Raw genomic sequence first — 12407 nt, 5'->3', positions numbered from 1 at the left:
TGCCTGATACAAATGGACTCAGTAAACATCATAAATAGCATTTTATTATCATAGAGGCTAAATTGTTGTCTATTATCTGTAAACTTTATTTATGGCTCTCTTAGGACACTTCACTACTGTCTTTCTTGTGTCGGAGTTATTTACATAAGGCCTAACCTCGTGAACTGAGCTCCTTGGGGGAAAGAATGCTTCATACCCTATAGGACCCAGCACAACGAGGCAGCACTAAGTAGAAGATGAGGCTGAAGTGGAAGCTGTCAAGCATTTTTACCATGGCCAAATTTGGTTTCCATCGTAACTGAATACATGCACACATCATCGAGTTTGGAAAGTTGTGCAAGAGAAACCTTGCCATAAGCAATGTAGTCTGATCTTTTCTCTCTCTGCCTCTCTCTCTTTCTTATATTTCACCTTGTTTAAAAAAAAAAAAGCCTCATCTTGACCCACTACATTTGTTTGAAACCTTGCTAATGAGTCTCAACCTGTGGTTTGTAAATCTGTGGGCTAGACCGTGAAGCTGTGTTGGATCTCCCCACCAGAGGCAGGCGTGCAGTTAAGGGGAGGCTAACAGAAATGCGGGGGGTGGGGCCACGTGGCAACTGCTTTGAGGACACTTAGGGACCAAGTGTAAACAGCAGAGTTGAGGCAGACCAAGACGACCCGAGACTGGGTAGGTGAGAGCTTTGACTTGGAAATGCGGAGTTTTGAAGGTGAAGACATTCAATACAGAGCTAGGTCATTCCAGCCGTTCTATTCAGAAAGAAGGAAAGCAAGAGAAAGAAAGAAAGAAAGAAAGAAAGAAAGAAAGAAAGAAAGAAAGAAAGAAAGAAAAAGAAAAACAGGAACAGGAACAATTCTCTTGAAATGCGGCTGCCAGGACAGAAGGCCAAGTGGACATGGGTCTCTCTTCTGCCCCAGGGACTCTGCTTTTTTCCAGATTTTTGTTCTCCTGTCAAAAATAGCTTTTGAGTGATTTTTTAAAAAAACTACAAAGTGAAAGTCTATACAGTGTGCACATGTACACACACACACACACACACACACACACACACACACACTGAACTTTAAAAATCCTGCCTGGGGCTCCTGGGTGGCTCAGTTGGTTAAGCGTCCAGCTCTTGATTTCAGCTGAGGTCATGACTCACAGTGCGTGGGTTCGAGTCCCACGTCGGGCTCTGCGTTGACAGTGCGGAGCCTGCTTGGGATGCTCTCTCTCCCTCTCTCTCTCCCCTCCCCTGCTCCTGCTCTCTCCCTCTTTCTCTCTCTCTAAATAAATAAATAAACTTTAAAAAAATAAAATAAAATCCTGCTTAGTTGTCTCAATTTGGTGGGTTCACCCACCCTCTCCCTTCCTCCTTCCTTTTTCCTTTACTCAAAACTCCACTTTTTTTTTTCCATTGTCTTATAACTTTAAAACACTATTTTGGTCTAAGAGCTTTTGCTTCTACAGCCTCAACTGTTTCATGTCCCAGACCAGTTTACAGTCTCACCTGCAGAGTTGGAACTTCAACTTTCAGTTTCTTTTTGCCGCCGGTTGATCCTTCTATGTGAGTTAGATTTATCCATTTTTTCCCCATTCATTCAGTCTATCAATTCGTCGAGCACTTATTATGTGCCAGGCATACGCTACAAGCTACTGAGTTAGCAGTGCACAAAATCAAGTTCCTTAAGGTCACTGAGTGCCCAATTAGGTAGGGCAAGCAGAAACGAATCCTCCTTTCCCACAAAGAAATAAAAGTGGCCGTGCTGATATATGCAATACAGGAAGGGTATGCGATGATTTGACGGGGTTTGTAAGTCTTTGGTCAGAAATGTGTTCTTTGGGGAGGTGAGGTCTGAGCTGAGTGCTGAAGGATAAAGAGCAGTTAGGAAAAAGGAATGGGAGCATTCCAGGCGAGCAGAGCAAAGCCCCGGGGTGGGAGGAAGCAGGTTGAGAGCGGAAGGAACGAAGAGGCTAGTGAAGTGTTAGGAAGGTTCTACAGAGTAGAGGGGGCAACTCAGTTGTGGCTTCCTGCGGTGTAGAAATTCATGTACTACTTTGTTGCAGCCTCTGTTAGGGAGTTTTGAGTTTATCCTAAAGACAATGTCAGTCAATTGGAAGGTTCTGTGGGTACTTGCACATAGTGGCAGTGGGAGGGTATGATCACCTTGAATTTGGAAAATGCCACTTTGGCTACAGTGTGGAGAATGAATGGGTGGCTGGGTAAGCATGAATAGAGATAAAATGTACGAAGCTATCATTTGTGTTCCGCTTACTGTGTGCTAAGCATCATTGTAAGGGTTTTCATACATATTGTGGTTTTTTTTTTAAGTTTATTTTGAGAGAGAGAGAGAGAAAGCACAAGTGGGGGAGGGGGAGAGAGAGAGAGAATCCCAGGCAGGCTCCACGTCATCAGCGTACAGCCGGATGCGGGGCTGGAACCCACAAACCCTGAGATCATGACCTGAGCCGAAGTTGGATGCTTAACCGACAGAGCCCTTCCCCCCCCCCCCCCCCGGGCACCGCTATGCATATTGTTACTGAATCTTCACATCTTGTAAGGTAGTTAGTTATTATCCCCACATAACCTGTGAGGAAACTGAAGCTCAGAGAACTGAAGAGACTTGCCCAACATCACACAGCTGGAATGTGGCAGAGGTGGGATTTTATCCCAGGAGGCTGCCCCATCGTCAAGGCCAGAGGTGATGATGGTGTCTTGGGCCAGACCAGTGGGGACAGGGAGCAGTGAACACATTAACGAGATATTCGGCAGCTGAAATTGATAGTAATTCACGGTGATTGGGACGCGGGGGGGGGGGGGGAAGGAAATGTTAAGGAAAATGTTTAAATCTCTGATGCGTACAACTGAGTGGCTGGTGGTATATTCACTGAGATGGGGAATACCAAAAGACGGCGAAAGGCGCTTTGCAAGGGACAGAGGAGGGGCCGCAGAGGCAGCAGGTGAACCAGGAGTCTGTATCATGGAAAGCTTGGAGGGGTGGGGCGGGGCAGGAAATGATTCAACAAGCAGTGATGGGGCCCAGCATAGACTGCTGCTGGGTGGGGGGTGATTTGTCACGTTCTGAAAGGTGTCAAACTCAAGATGCCCTTTGGTTAGGATGTCCACCGCAGGCTGCTGCCGCTGTGGCATTCTTGAATGAAATTGCCATCAAGTGCTGCCTGTTTCGTGGCCTTATTGCTTTTCTTCCTCCACGGTCAGGGGCTACCAGCTCTCCCCCTGCTCTCTGCAGTTCAATCCTGCCTGAGCCCCTGGACCAATTCTGACTTTATTTATTTATTTATTTATTTATTTATTTATTTATTTATGATTTTATTATGATTTTATTTTATTTTTTTTAATTTTTTTTAAATGTTTATTTATTTTTGAGACAGAGAGAGACAGAGCATGAACAGGGGAGGGGCAGAGAGAAAGGGAGACACAGAATCCGAAACAGGCTGCCGGCTCTGAGCTGTCAGCACAGAGCCCGACGCGGGGCTCGAACTCACGGACCGTGAGATCATGACCTGAGCCGAAGTCGGACGCTTAACCGACCAAGCCACCCAGGCGCCCCTATTTATGATTTTATTTTTAGAAAGAGGGTGCACATGTGAGCGGGGGAGAGGGGCAGAGAGAGAAGCGGGGGTTGGGGGGGGAGTTTCAAGCAGGCTCCCTACTTGGCACGAAGCCCAACGTGGGGCTCGATCCAACAACTCTGGGATCGTGACCTGAGCCGAAATCAAGAGTCCGATGCTCGACTCACTGAGCCACCAGGTGCCCCCCCACCACCACATTTTGATTTTAAATTTTTTTTTCAACGTTTTTTTATTTATTTTTGGGACAGAGAGAGACAGAGCATGAACGGGTGAGGGGCAGAGAGAGAGAGACACACACAGAATCGAAAGCAGGCTCCAGGCTCCAGGCTCCGAGCCATCAGCCCAGAGCCCGACGCGGGGCTCGAACTCACGGACCGCGAGATCGTGACCTGGCTGAAGTCGGACGCTTAACCGACTGCGCCACCCAGGCGCCCCCACATTTTGATTTTAGACAGGAGAAAGAAAGCCAGCCAGTTCCAGCCTAGCCGTCCAGGTTTCAGTATTGTAACGGTTATTATTCCTATCCTAACCTTGTTTCCCGTTTCTGGAAACACGGCTTCTTGGCTTTTTAAAAATGTATTTGGGGGCATCTGGGTGGCTCAGTCGGTTAAGCGTCTGGCTCTAGATTTCGGCTTAGATCATGATCTCATGGTTTGGGAGTTCGAGCCCCACATTGGGCTCCATGCTGACAGTGTGGAGCCTGCTCGGGATCCTGTCTCCCTCTCTCTGCCCCTCCCCTACTTCTCTCTCTCTCTCTCTCTCTCTCTCTCTCTCTCTCTCAGAGTAAGTAAATAAACTTGGAAAAATGTATCTGAGTTTTTGTATCAGCCAGGTAAAATAATGGCTGTGAAAATGCTTTGCAAACAACAGAATTTACTGTATGTAAAGCTTCTAGGACAGGCAATGAATACGCAGCAGATTTTCAGTAAATAGCAGCTATTACTACATAGACCATCGCTTGGTTGCCGCAGGTACAAAACCAAGTCACAAAGAGTGGAGTCGAATTGCAGTATCTTTTCAAGGAACGACCTTTTCCTGCCTTTCAGAGACCCTCTTGCCTCGCTCACGACGTGTTGCCCCTCTGTCAGATTTTTGACTTCCACCAGCTCGCGCCTTTTCCCAACGTGGTTCATGAGGTCCAGGTGGAATATTCAAAAAGAGCCTGGCTTCTGGAATCAGACAGCTTTGCATTTGAGTCCTGACGGCATGACCTTAGGAAAGGTACTTAAGCTTTCTCCAGTTTCCTCAACTTGACATCGTGAGGACCTCCTATACCCTGAAGGACCGAATTAAGCCAAACACACAAAGGCACCTGGCCACGGGTTGGTATTCATTAACTACAAGCTTCTTTTTCCTTTCCTTCCTCCTTCCATGTGCCTCATCATAGCTGTTCTCAGACTTTCATTCTGAAGGTCTCATTTTACTATCATAAACAAGTCCCATGACTTAGGGGTGTGCTCTAAACTTTGATCTATTTTATTCTTGTGCGCACTAATGGGCCACATTAACTTTCAGACCACCAGGATCATGTGTGACTAATTATTGCTTGACTAGCCCAGTTAATATTAACTGACAGTTGACTATGGGAAAGGCACCCCAGGAAATATGAATCTACCCCAATCCTGACTCTTTATGTTGGGCTGAGTTACCTCCCCTTCTTTTCAACACTCCCTTGCGGACCTACGAAGCCAGCCCCAAGAGCTGTCTGCCTTTCCAAGGCAGTTGCTATGGCTTCTCTTCCCACTAATTCAGCCGGATTTGATTTTGCTAGATCTTGTCTCCCTGGTTCTCTCCTGGCGGTGCATTCTGATATTGATTGTTTCCATCTCTAACTCCCGCAGGACTTGATCTTTTCCCGAACTTTCTCCTTGGCATTTAGACGTGGGCTGCCTGGCATCCTTTCGGGCTTGGCTAACCACTTTGGCCCCAGAGTTTCCTGTTGCCTCAGGTGAGAATACTTCCCTCTTCACCCTGGTTTCCTGCCAATGGCCTCCCAACACCTGCCCAAGTCTGAATTCTGTCTCAGTCAGTCATTGGTGATGGAGGGTGAGGGCGGAGTGAGAGTAGGTGAGTGTTAAGCAATAAAAATTCGATACCGGCTTGCTGCCCTTAGGGAGCTCACAGTCCATTTGAAGAAGATAAAGAGGTCAACATTTTAAAAAAGGCAAGGAATGAATAGTAAATACCAAATAATTCCTGGTGTCAATTTAAGTTAATATTAAAACTGCCATCCGGTATTTTTAAAAACGTACAGCGGCCAAAAAGAAAGTATTTTTTGGAGGTGCCTGATGTACAAACTAGGCTCTCTCTGGGACAATCTAGTTGAATATAATGAATAGATACTTTAACAATAATTTTATATCCAGTTTTTCTTAGTTTTTCACTAAAAAATATTTTTGTAGCTCATTTTCCCCTTAAGATCACCGTTTTAGAATATGTGATTCCGACACAAAGAAAGCCCCTTTGCAACGGGGTGAAAATAACTGATGCTCATCAGCAGAAATATCATGATTGTATTGTTGTTGACAATGTACACTTTTCAGAGTTTTGTTCTACAAGCTGTGGCTTGTCAAACTTAAGAGTAAAACAGCCATTTATTTTACCGGCAAATTGGGTTTATTCGGGAAGAGCAGAGGAATTTCAATTCGGGATATGCAAGCTCTGGTAAACCATAGACGAGACCGGGAAACAAAGAACAGGAACTATACAGAGAAAAGGAGGAAGTTGGGAGGCGTTGCTTTGAACAAAACTACTTTGGAGGAAAGCAAGAGTTCAGGGTGGTGATGGTTTCTGATTGGGTGACCTGTGGTAACATTATATTGGCTGAGCTTGTTGCTGGCCGATGAGAAATTCTTTTCCTCCTGCTGGAAAGTAGGAGAAAGTAGAAAATAGTAAAGTAGGTTTTTTCCTATTGTGTATGCAAGGTAGTCCTCTCTCACTCTCACTCTCTCTCTCTTTTTTTTTTTTTTTATGGGGAGAGAGAGTGAGGGGCTGAGGATCTGAAGCAGGCCCGGTGTGGACAGCAGAGAGCCGATGCAGGGTTCGAACTCACGAACCCCTGAGAACATGACCAGAGCGGAAGTCGGATGCTTAACCGACTGAGCCACCCAAGCGCCTCAGTGTACCTCTTCTTGATGGGGGCTTGTAATTTCTGACTAGTGGTAGCACAGGAGACTGCCCCTGTCTGGCCTCCCGACTCCAATTTAAATGAGGTTTCTTTCATTCAGTTTCATAAGCTGAATGCCCACTCAAATCTGGATGTACTCAGTTCTATAAAAATATTCATCAATCTTACCTTGCGTAATGGATAAGTGTGATTGTTGAATCACAACAATCATTCGCTTTTACTTCCCCCCCCCCCCCCCCCCCGCCCTTTTCATCTACTGCCATAACCTATGCAAGCTGGCCCAGGCCAGTGGGGAAGCCACAGAACAGTGAGGAAGGACAGGAAAAAAATAGGAAAACTAAACAGTCTATGTATTGGCTCCCAAGGATAAGGAAATCAAAAGGGAATGTGTGCTGGGGAGAAAGCATTCCAAATAGTGTTGCGATATTGTGATTTTTTTTAATGTTTATTTATTTTGAGAGAGAGAGAGAGAATGCGTGCGAGCAGGGGAGGGGCAGAGAGAGAATCCCAAGCAGGATCTGCAGTTGTCAGTGCAGGGCTCGATCTCAAGAACCATGAGATCATGACCTGAGCTGAGATCAAGAGTCAGACACTTCATGGGCTGAGCCACCCAGGCACCCCGATATTGTGATTTCTAATAAGAAATATACATTTGGTCTTCCTGTTTCTGGCACGGAGCTCCCAAAACCCTTGGAATGTCCTGTGAGGAGAGCAATAAAGGTGTCAGTGAAGTGACTTTGGGATCACACCTAAGGATGGGGGTTGGTTGCCTGGTGAACCAACCTTATGATTAGTGGGTTGGAACTTTCAGCCCCACCCCTTGACCTCCAGGGAGGGGAGAGGGCCTGGAGGTTGAATCGATCACCAGTGGTCAATGATTTAATGAGTCATGCCCGTGAAATGAGACCTCTACAATCTCTAGCTTGTCGGTCAGAAGCACAAGTGATAACCTGACCTTGAGGGGGAGGACTTGTGGGAGTGAACCCTCAGCCTGTGGCGACTGATGCTGTCTCTGGGTAGATAGTGTCAGAATTGAGCTGAATTGTAGGACACCCAGCTGGTGTCCGGAGAATTGCTTATTGGTGTGAGGGAGACCATGACCGCACCCCCCCTCCACACACACACACACACACACACACACACACACACACACACACACATTAGAATTAGGTACAAAACCCAAATTAAGTGTTAAAAGGGATGCAGTAAACTTCAGCCTTTTTTAAAATGTCGGTTTATTTCTGAGAAAAAGAGAGAGAGAGAGAGAGAGAGAAAGTGTGTGTGTGTGTGAGAGAGAGAGCAGGGGAGGGGCAGAAAGAGAGGCAGACAGAGAATCCCAAGCAGGCTCTGCCCTGTCAGCACGGACCCCACAGAACATGAGATCATGACCTGAGCTGAAATCAAGAGTTGGACACTTAACTGACTGAGCCCCCCAGGTGCCCCACTGCAGCCTTGAAGAACATGTTTAGCGTCAGGCTGATGGTTGCTCTTGGTAGGTTGAAGCAACCCCAGTTTAGGGTAAAGGGAGTGTTTGGGTTCCAGTCAAGTAAGTTGAGGTTCAGGGCAGGCATTGAGCCTCCCATCGAGGAACTGGAATGCAGAGCAAGAATCCAAGGTGGGAGGCCACTTTTCTAGACCGAACAAAGCCGGCGGGGCTTAGAAAACTCCCTGGCTGTGCGTGTGCTCTGTATTCACTTCACGTCTGCCAGTTTAAGAAGAGTGATACTTCTCTCAACCATCAATCCTCCAGGGCTCAGGCCTTGGGTCACTGAACCTACCGGTTATGGAGTCGTACGCCCGTGTTTAAATTGCCTCAGGGGGGCGCCTGGGTGGCTTAGTCCGTTAGGTGTCCAACCTTGGCTCAGGTCACGATCTCACAGTTCGTGAGTTCGAGCCCCGCATCAGGCTTGCTGCTGTCAGCACAGAGCCTGCTTCAGATCCTCTCTCTCTCTCTCTCTCTCTGTCTCTGTCTCTCTCTCTGCCCTTCCCCCACTCATTCTCTCCTTCTCTCTCTCTGTCTCTCTCTTTTCTCTCTCTCTCAAAAATAAATAAAAATATTTAAAAATTGCCTTAGGGACTACCAGCAGGGTCAAGGTACGGGTGGAAAGCAACTTTAGTTTGAGAAGTCACATAGGGCCTCTATCTATAAAAACCCCATTTATGTACCACTTTTCAGGAGCATCTGTATTGTTCAAATATTTGTGGAAGATTAACTGTTGCGGTGGTTAATTTAATTTATTTTTTATTTTAGAGAGAGAGAAAGCACGTGAGCAGGGGACAGGGGCAGAGGGGGAGAGAGAGAGAGAATCTCAGGCAGGCTTCACACCCAGCACAGAGCCCAACACAGGGCTCGATCCCACGACCTGAGCAGAAATCAAGAGTCGGGCGCTCAACCAACTGAGCCACGCAGATGCCCCTGTGGTGGTTAATTTTATGTGTCCATTTGGTTAGGCCATGGTATGCAGACATTTGGTCAAATATTACTCTAGATGTTGCTGTGAAAGTGTTTCGTAGATGAGATCGACGTTTAAGCCAGTAGACTTTGAATAAAGTGGATTACTCTCCACAGTGAGTGGGCCTCATCCAATCGGTTGAAGGCCTTACTAGGACAAAGATTGACTTGCCACCAGGAAGGAAGAATTCTGCCGGCAGACTTACTTGAGCTTAAACATAAACTGTTCCTTGCCTCCCCAGTCTGCCGCCTCTTTCTCTGTCTCTTTCTCTTTCTCTATATGTTTCGTTTTTAGTTTTTTATTTTTTTTTAAAGATTTTTAAGTGAGCTGTATGCCCAACGTGGGGCTCGAACTCACGACCCTGAGATCAAGAGTTGCATGCTCTACTGAAGGAGCCAGCCAGGCCCCCCCCCTCCTCCTCTCTCTATTTTATTGGTACTGTTTCTCTGGAACCCTGACACGGTTACTAGTATGAATTACATGAATTTTACTCCATTGAAGGGTATCACCTGCTTCTGTCATGCTTCCTTTGAAACTATTCCATTCATAGAATCTCTATCCTTTTCTCCCACCTGGTTCTGTCAGAAGGATAATAGAAAAAAAAAAAGTCACAGAGTTGGGAAACTATATATTAACTGCATTTTGAAAACAGCTACTTTCGGGACCTGCTTGCTTTTGACGTCAGAACTTGACCATAGTTAACAAGGATGTGTGGAAAAGTAGTCACATGCAAATGAAATGTTGAAACTCTGAAGGATAGCGGGAGGCATGGTGGACATATTTGTTTGAACGGATTCCAGTTGTGAAAATTTCTTTCAAATGCCTGGAATGGGGGATCCATGAGTGCAAGTGGTGACCTCATAGCTGACCTAGCCTGCCTTCTGGCTTTCTACGCAGCTTAATGTTGTGTAGTTGCTTTGGGCTGTGATTTCTCCTGGGACATACATTATTTAGTTGGTTAGCTCAATGCGAGTTAATATTAAAATTCCTGTGTGGTCTTTGTTTTAAAATGCATTTGTGTCCCTCACATCACCAATATATTTATAAGCCTGAAAACTGGAGTAGCATGAGGTAACTTAAAATACGAGTGGTTCTTCTGTGAATTTAGGTCAGATACTCTCTTAGTAACGGAGCTGCTGCTAAATGTTGAAACTCTTTTTTCCCTGAAGACACTTAAATCTTAGTTTTGGTTGGACATCTTCCTGGTGGCTGAAAGCTAGGAACTATAGACATTCCTAAAGCTGTTTTCTCAAGTTTCGTACATTTTTTCTTTTCTTTGACTTCGTATTGGCTCTTTCCAGCTGTTTTCTAAATATTCAATTTCCTTTAACATGTTCAATGGAAATTTTCAATTTCTAGGGTAGAGAATCCTACGTTTATAAAAATTATTTAATGGTGCAATTAAGGTCATCCATTAAAACCTGCTTTTGGTTTCACCAAAGTATTTTGCTGATGTTCTCATATGGCATGCATATATAGCCGGCACCTAGAATCATACTGTAGAGAAGACGTGACAAATACTTCTTCAATTGAGTTAGTTAATAAAACCGAACCAGAAGTTGGTAGTAAAGAGAATGGCAAACCTCCAGTGCAGAAAGTGTTCTCTTTTTCCTTCCTTCTTTCTTTCTTTCTTTCTTTCTTTCTTTCTTTCTTTCTTTCTTTCTTTCTTTCTAACATTTATTTATTTTCGAGAGAGAGAGACAGAACGCGACTGGGGGAGGGGCAGAGAACGAGGGAGGCACAATCTGAAGCAGGCTCCAGGTTCTGAGCTGTCAGCACAGAGCCCAATGCAAGGCTGGAATCCACGAACCGTGAGATCATGACCTGAGCCGAAGTTGAACGCTTAACCAACTGAGCCACCCAGGTACCCCAAGAGTTCTCTTTTTCTTAATATTTTATTTTAGAGAGAGAGAGTGTGTGTGTGTGTGTGAATGAGGGAGAGGAGCAGAGAGAGACAAAGAGAGAGAGAGAAAGAATCTTAGGCAGACGCCACACTCAGCAAGGAGCCTGACTCGGGGCTCAATCCCATGATCCTGGGATCAGGACCTGAGCCAAAACCAAGAGGAGGACACTCAATCGACTGAGCCACCCAGGCTCCTCGGAAAGAGTTCTCTTTTAACAAATACCATTATATCTTCTCTTTCTTGCCCCATTTACTACGTTTACATCCAAACATATATGTTTTTCCTAATTGAGTTCTTGAATAACAAAATCATAAACTCCAGAAGGATACAAAAGAAATGAATAACAATGGTTATGTGAGATGGTGGTAGTAGGTAGAATGGGACATAAATGGAAAGACTTTTTCACTGGATATCACTTTTTTTTAATGTTTATTTATTTTGAGAGAGAGACACACAGAGTGCGAGCAGGGGAGGGGCAGAGAGAGAGGGAGACACAGGATCTGAAGCAAGCTCCAGGCTCCGAGCCGTCAGCACAGAGCCTGATGTGGGGCTTGAACCCACAAACTGTGAGATGATGGCCTGAGCCGAAGTCAGACACTTAACCACCCAGGCGCCCCTAAATTTCTTTTTGTTAATGTATATTTATTTATTTTTGAGAGAGAGAGAAAGACAGCATGAGTTGGGGAGGGGCAGAGAGAGAGGGAGACACAGAATCCGAAGCAGGCTCCAGGCTCTGAGCTGTCAGCACAGACCCTACACGGGGTTCGGACTCAGGAACTGTGAGATCATGACCTGAGCCGAAGTCAGATGTTTAACTGACTGAGCCACCCAGGAGCCCCAAGCACCTTTTTTTCTTTAAAGTTTATTTATTTTGAGAGAGACAGAGACAGTGCCAGTGGGGGAGGGGCAGAGAGAAAGGGAGAGAAGATCCTAAGCAGGCTCCACGCTGTCAGCACAGAGCCCGACATGGGGCTCGAATCCATGAAACGATGAGATCATGATCTGAGCCGAAATCAAGAGTCTGACGCTTGACCGACTGAACCACCTCTGCGCCCCTGCCTTAAGCACCTTTGAAATTGATTGAGTGGTTTTACAAAGCATAACTTAAAGTAGTTTAGTTATGGTAGTGCACACATTTTGATACACTTCTGAGCTTTTTAAAATGGGACTCTATTTATATAGCTGCCTCAGTTACTCATTTCTGTATGATCATCAATTACCCCAAAATTAAATGGCTTAAAACAACAACATTTGATTGGCTCACTCTGCTGTGAGCTGGCAGTTTGGGCTGGGCTTAGCTGAGAGGGCTTGTCCCTGCGTTACCAGCTGTTGGCGTGCCTTTTTCCCGA

At 45.7% G+C, this 12407-nt stretch overlaps 1 long non-coding RNA gene across 1 annotated transcript in view; it reads left to right on the top strand.

Moving 5' to 3' along the window:
- LOC107180526 overlaps positions 1-4777 on the top strand; it is a 57071-nt gene extending 52294 nt beyond the window's left edge. Inside the window, exon 3 of the long non-coding RNA XR_001511285.2 lies at positions 4621-4777. This is a non-coding gene — a long non-coding RNA (uncharacterized LOC107180526). The remainder of the gene's footprint in view (positions 1-4620) is intronic.
- The last annotated feature ends 7630 nt before the right edge of the window (positions 4778-12407 follow it).

Source organism: Panthera tigris, chromosome X, assembly GCF_018350195.1.
Source record: "Panthera tigris isolate Pti1 chromosome X, P.tigris_Pti1_mat1.1, whole genome shotgun sequence".
NCBI lineage: Eukaryota > Metazoa > Chordata > Mammalia > Carnivora > Felidae > Panthera > Panthera tigris.
Note: the sequence above shows the minus strand (reverse complement) of the source record. Positions and strands in the feature narration are given on the sequence as shown.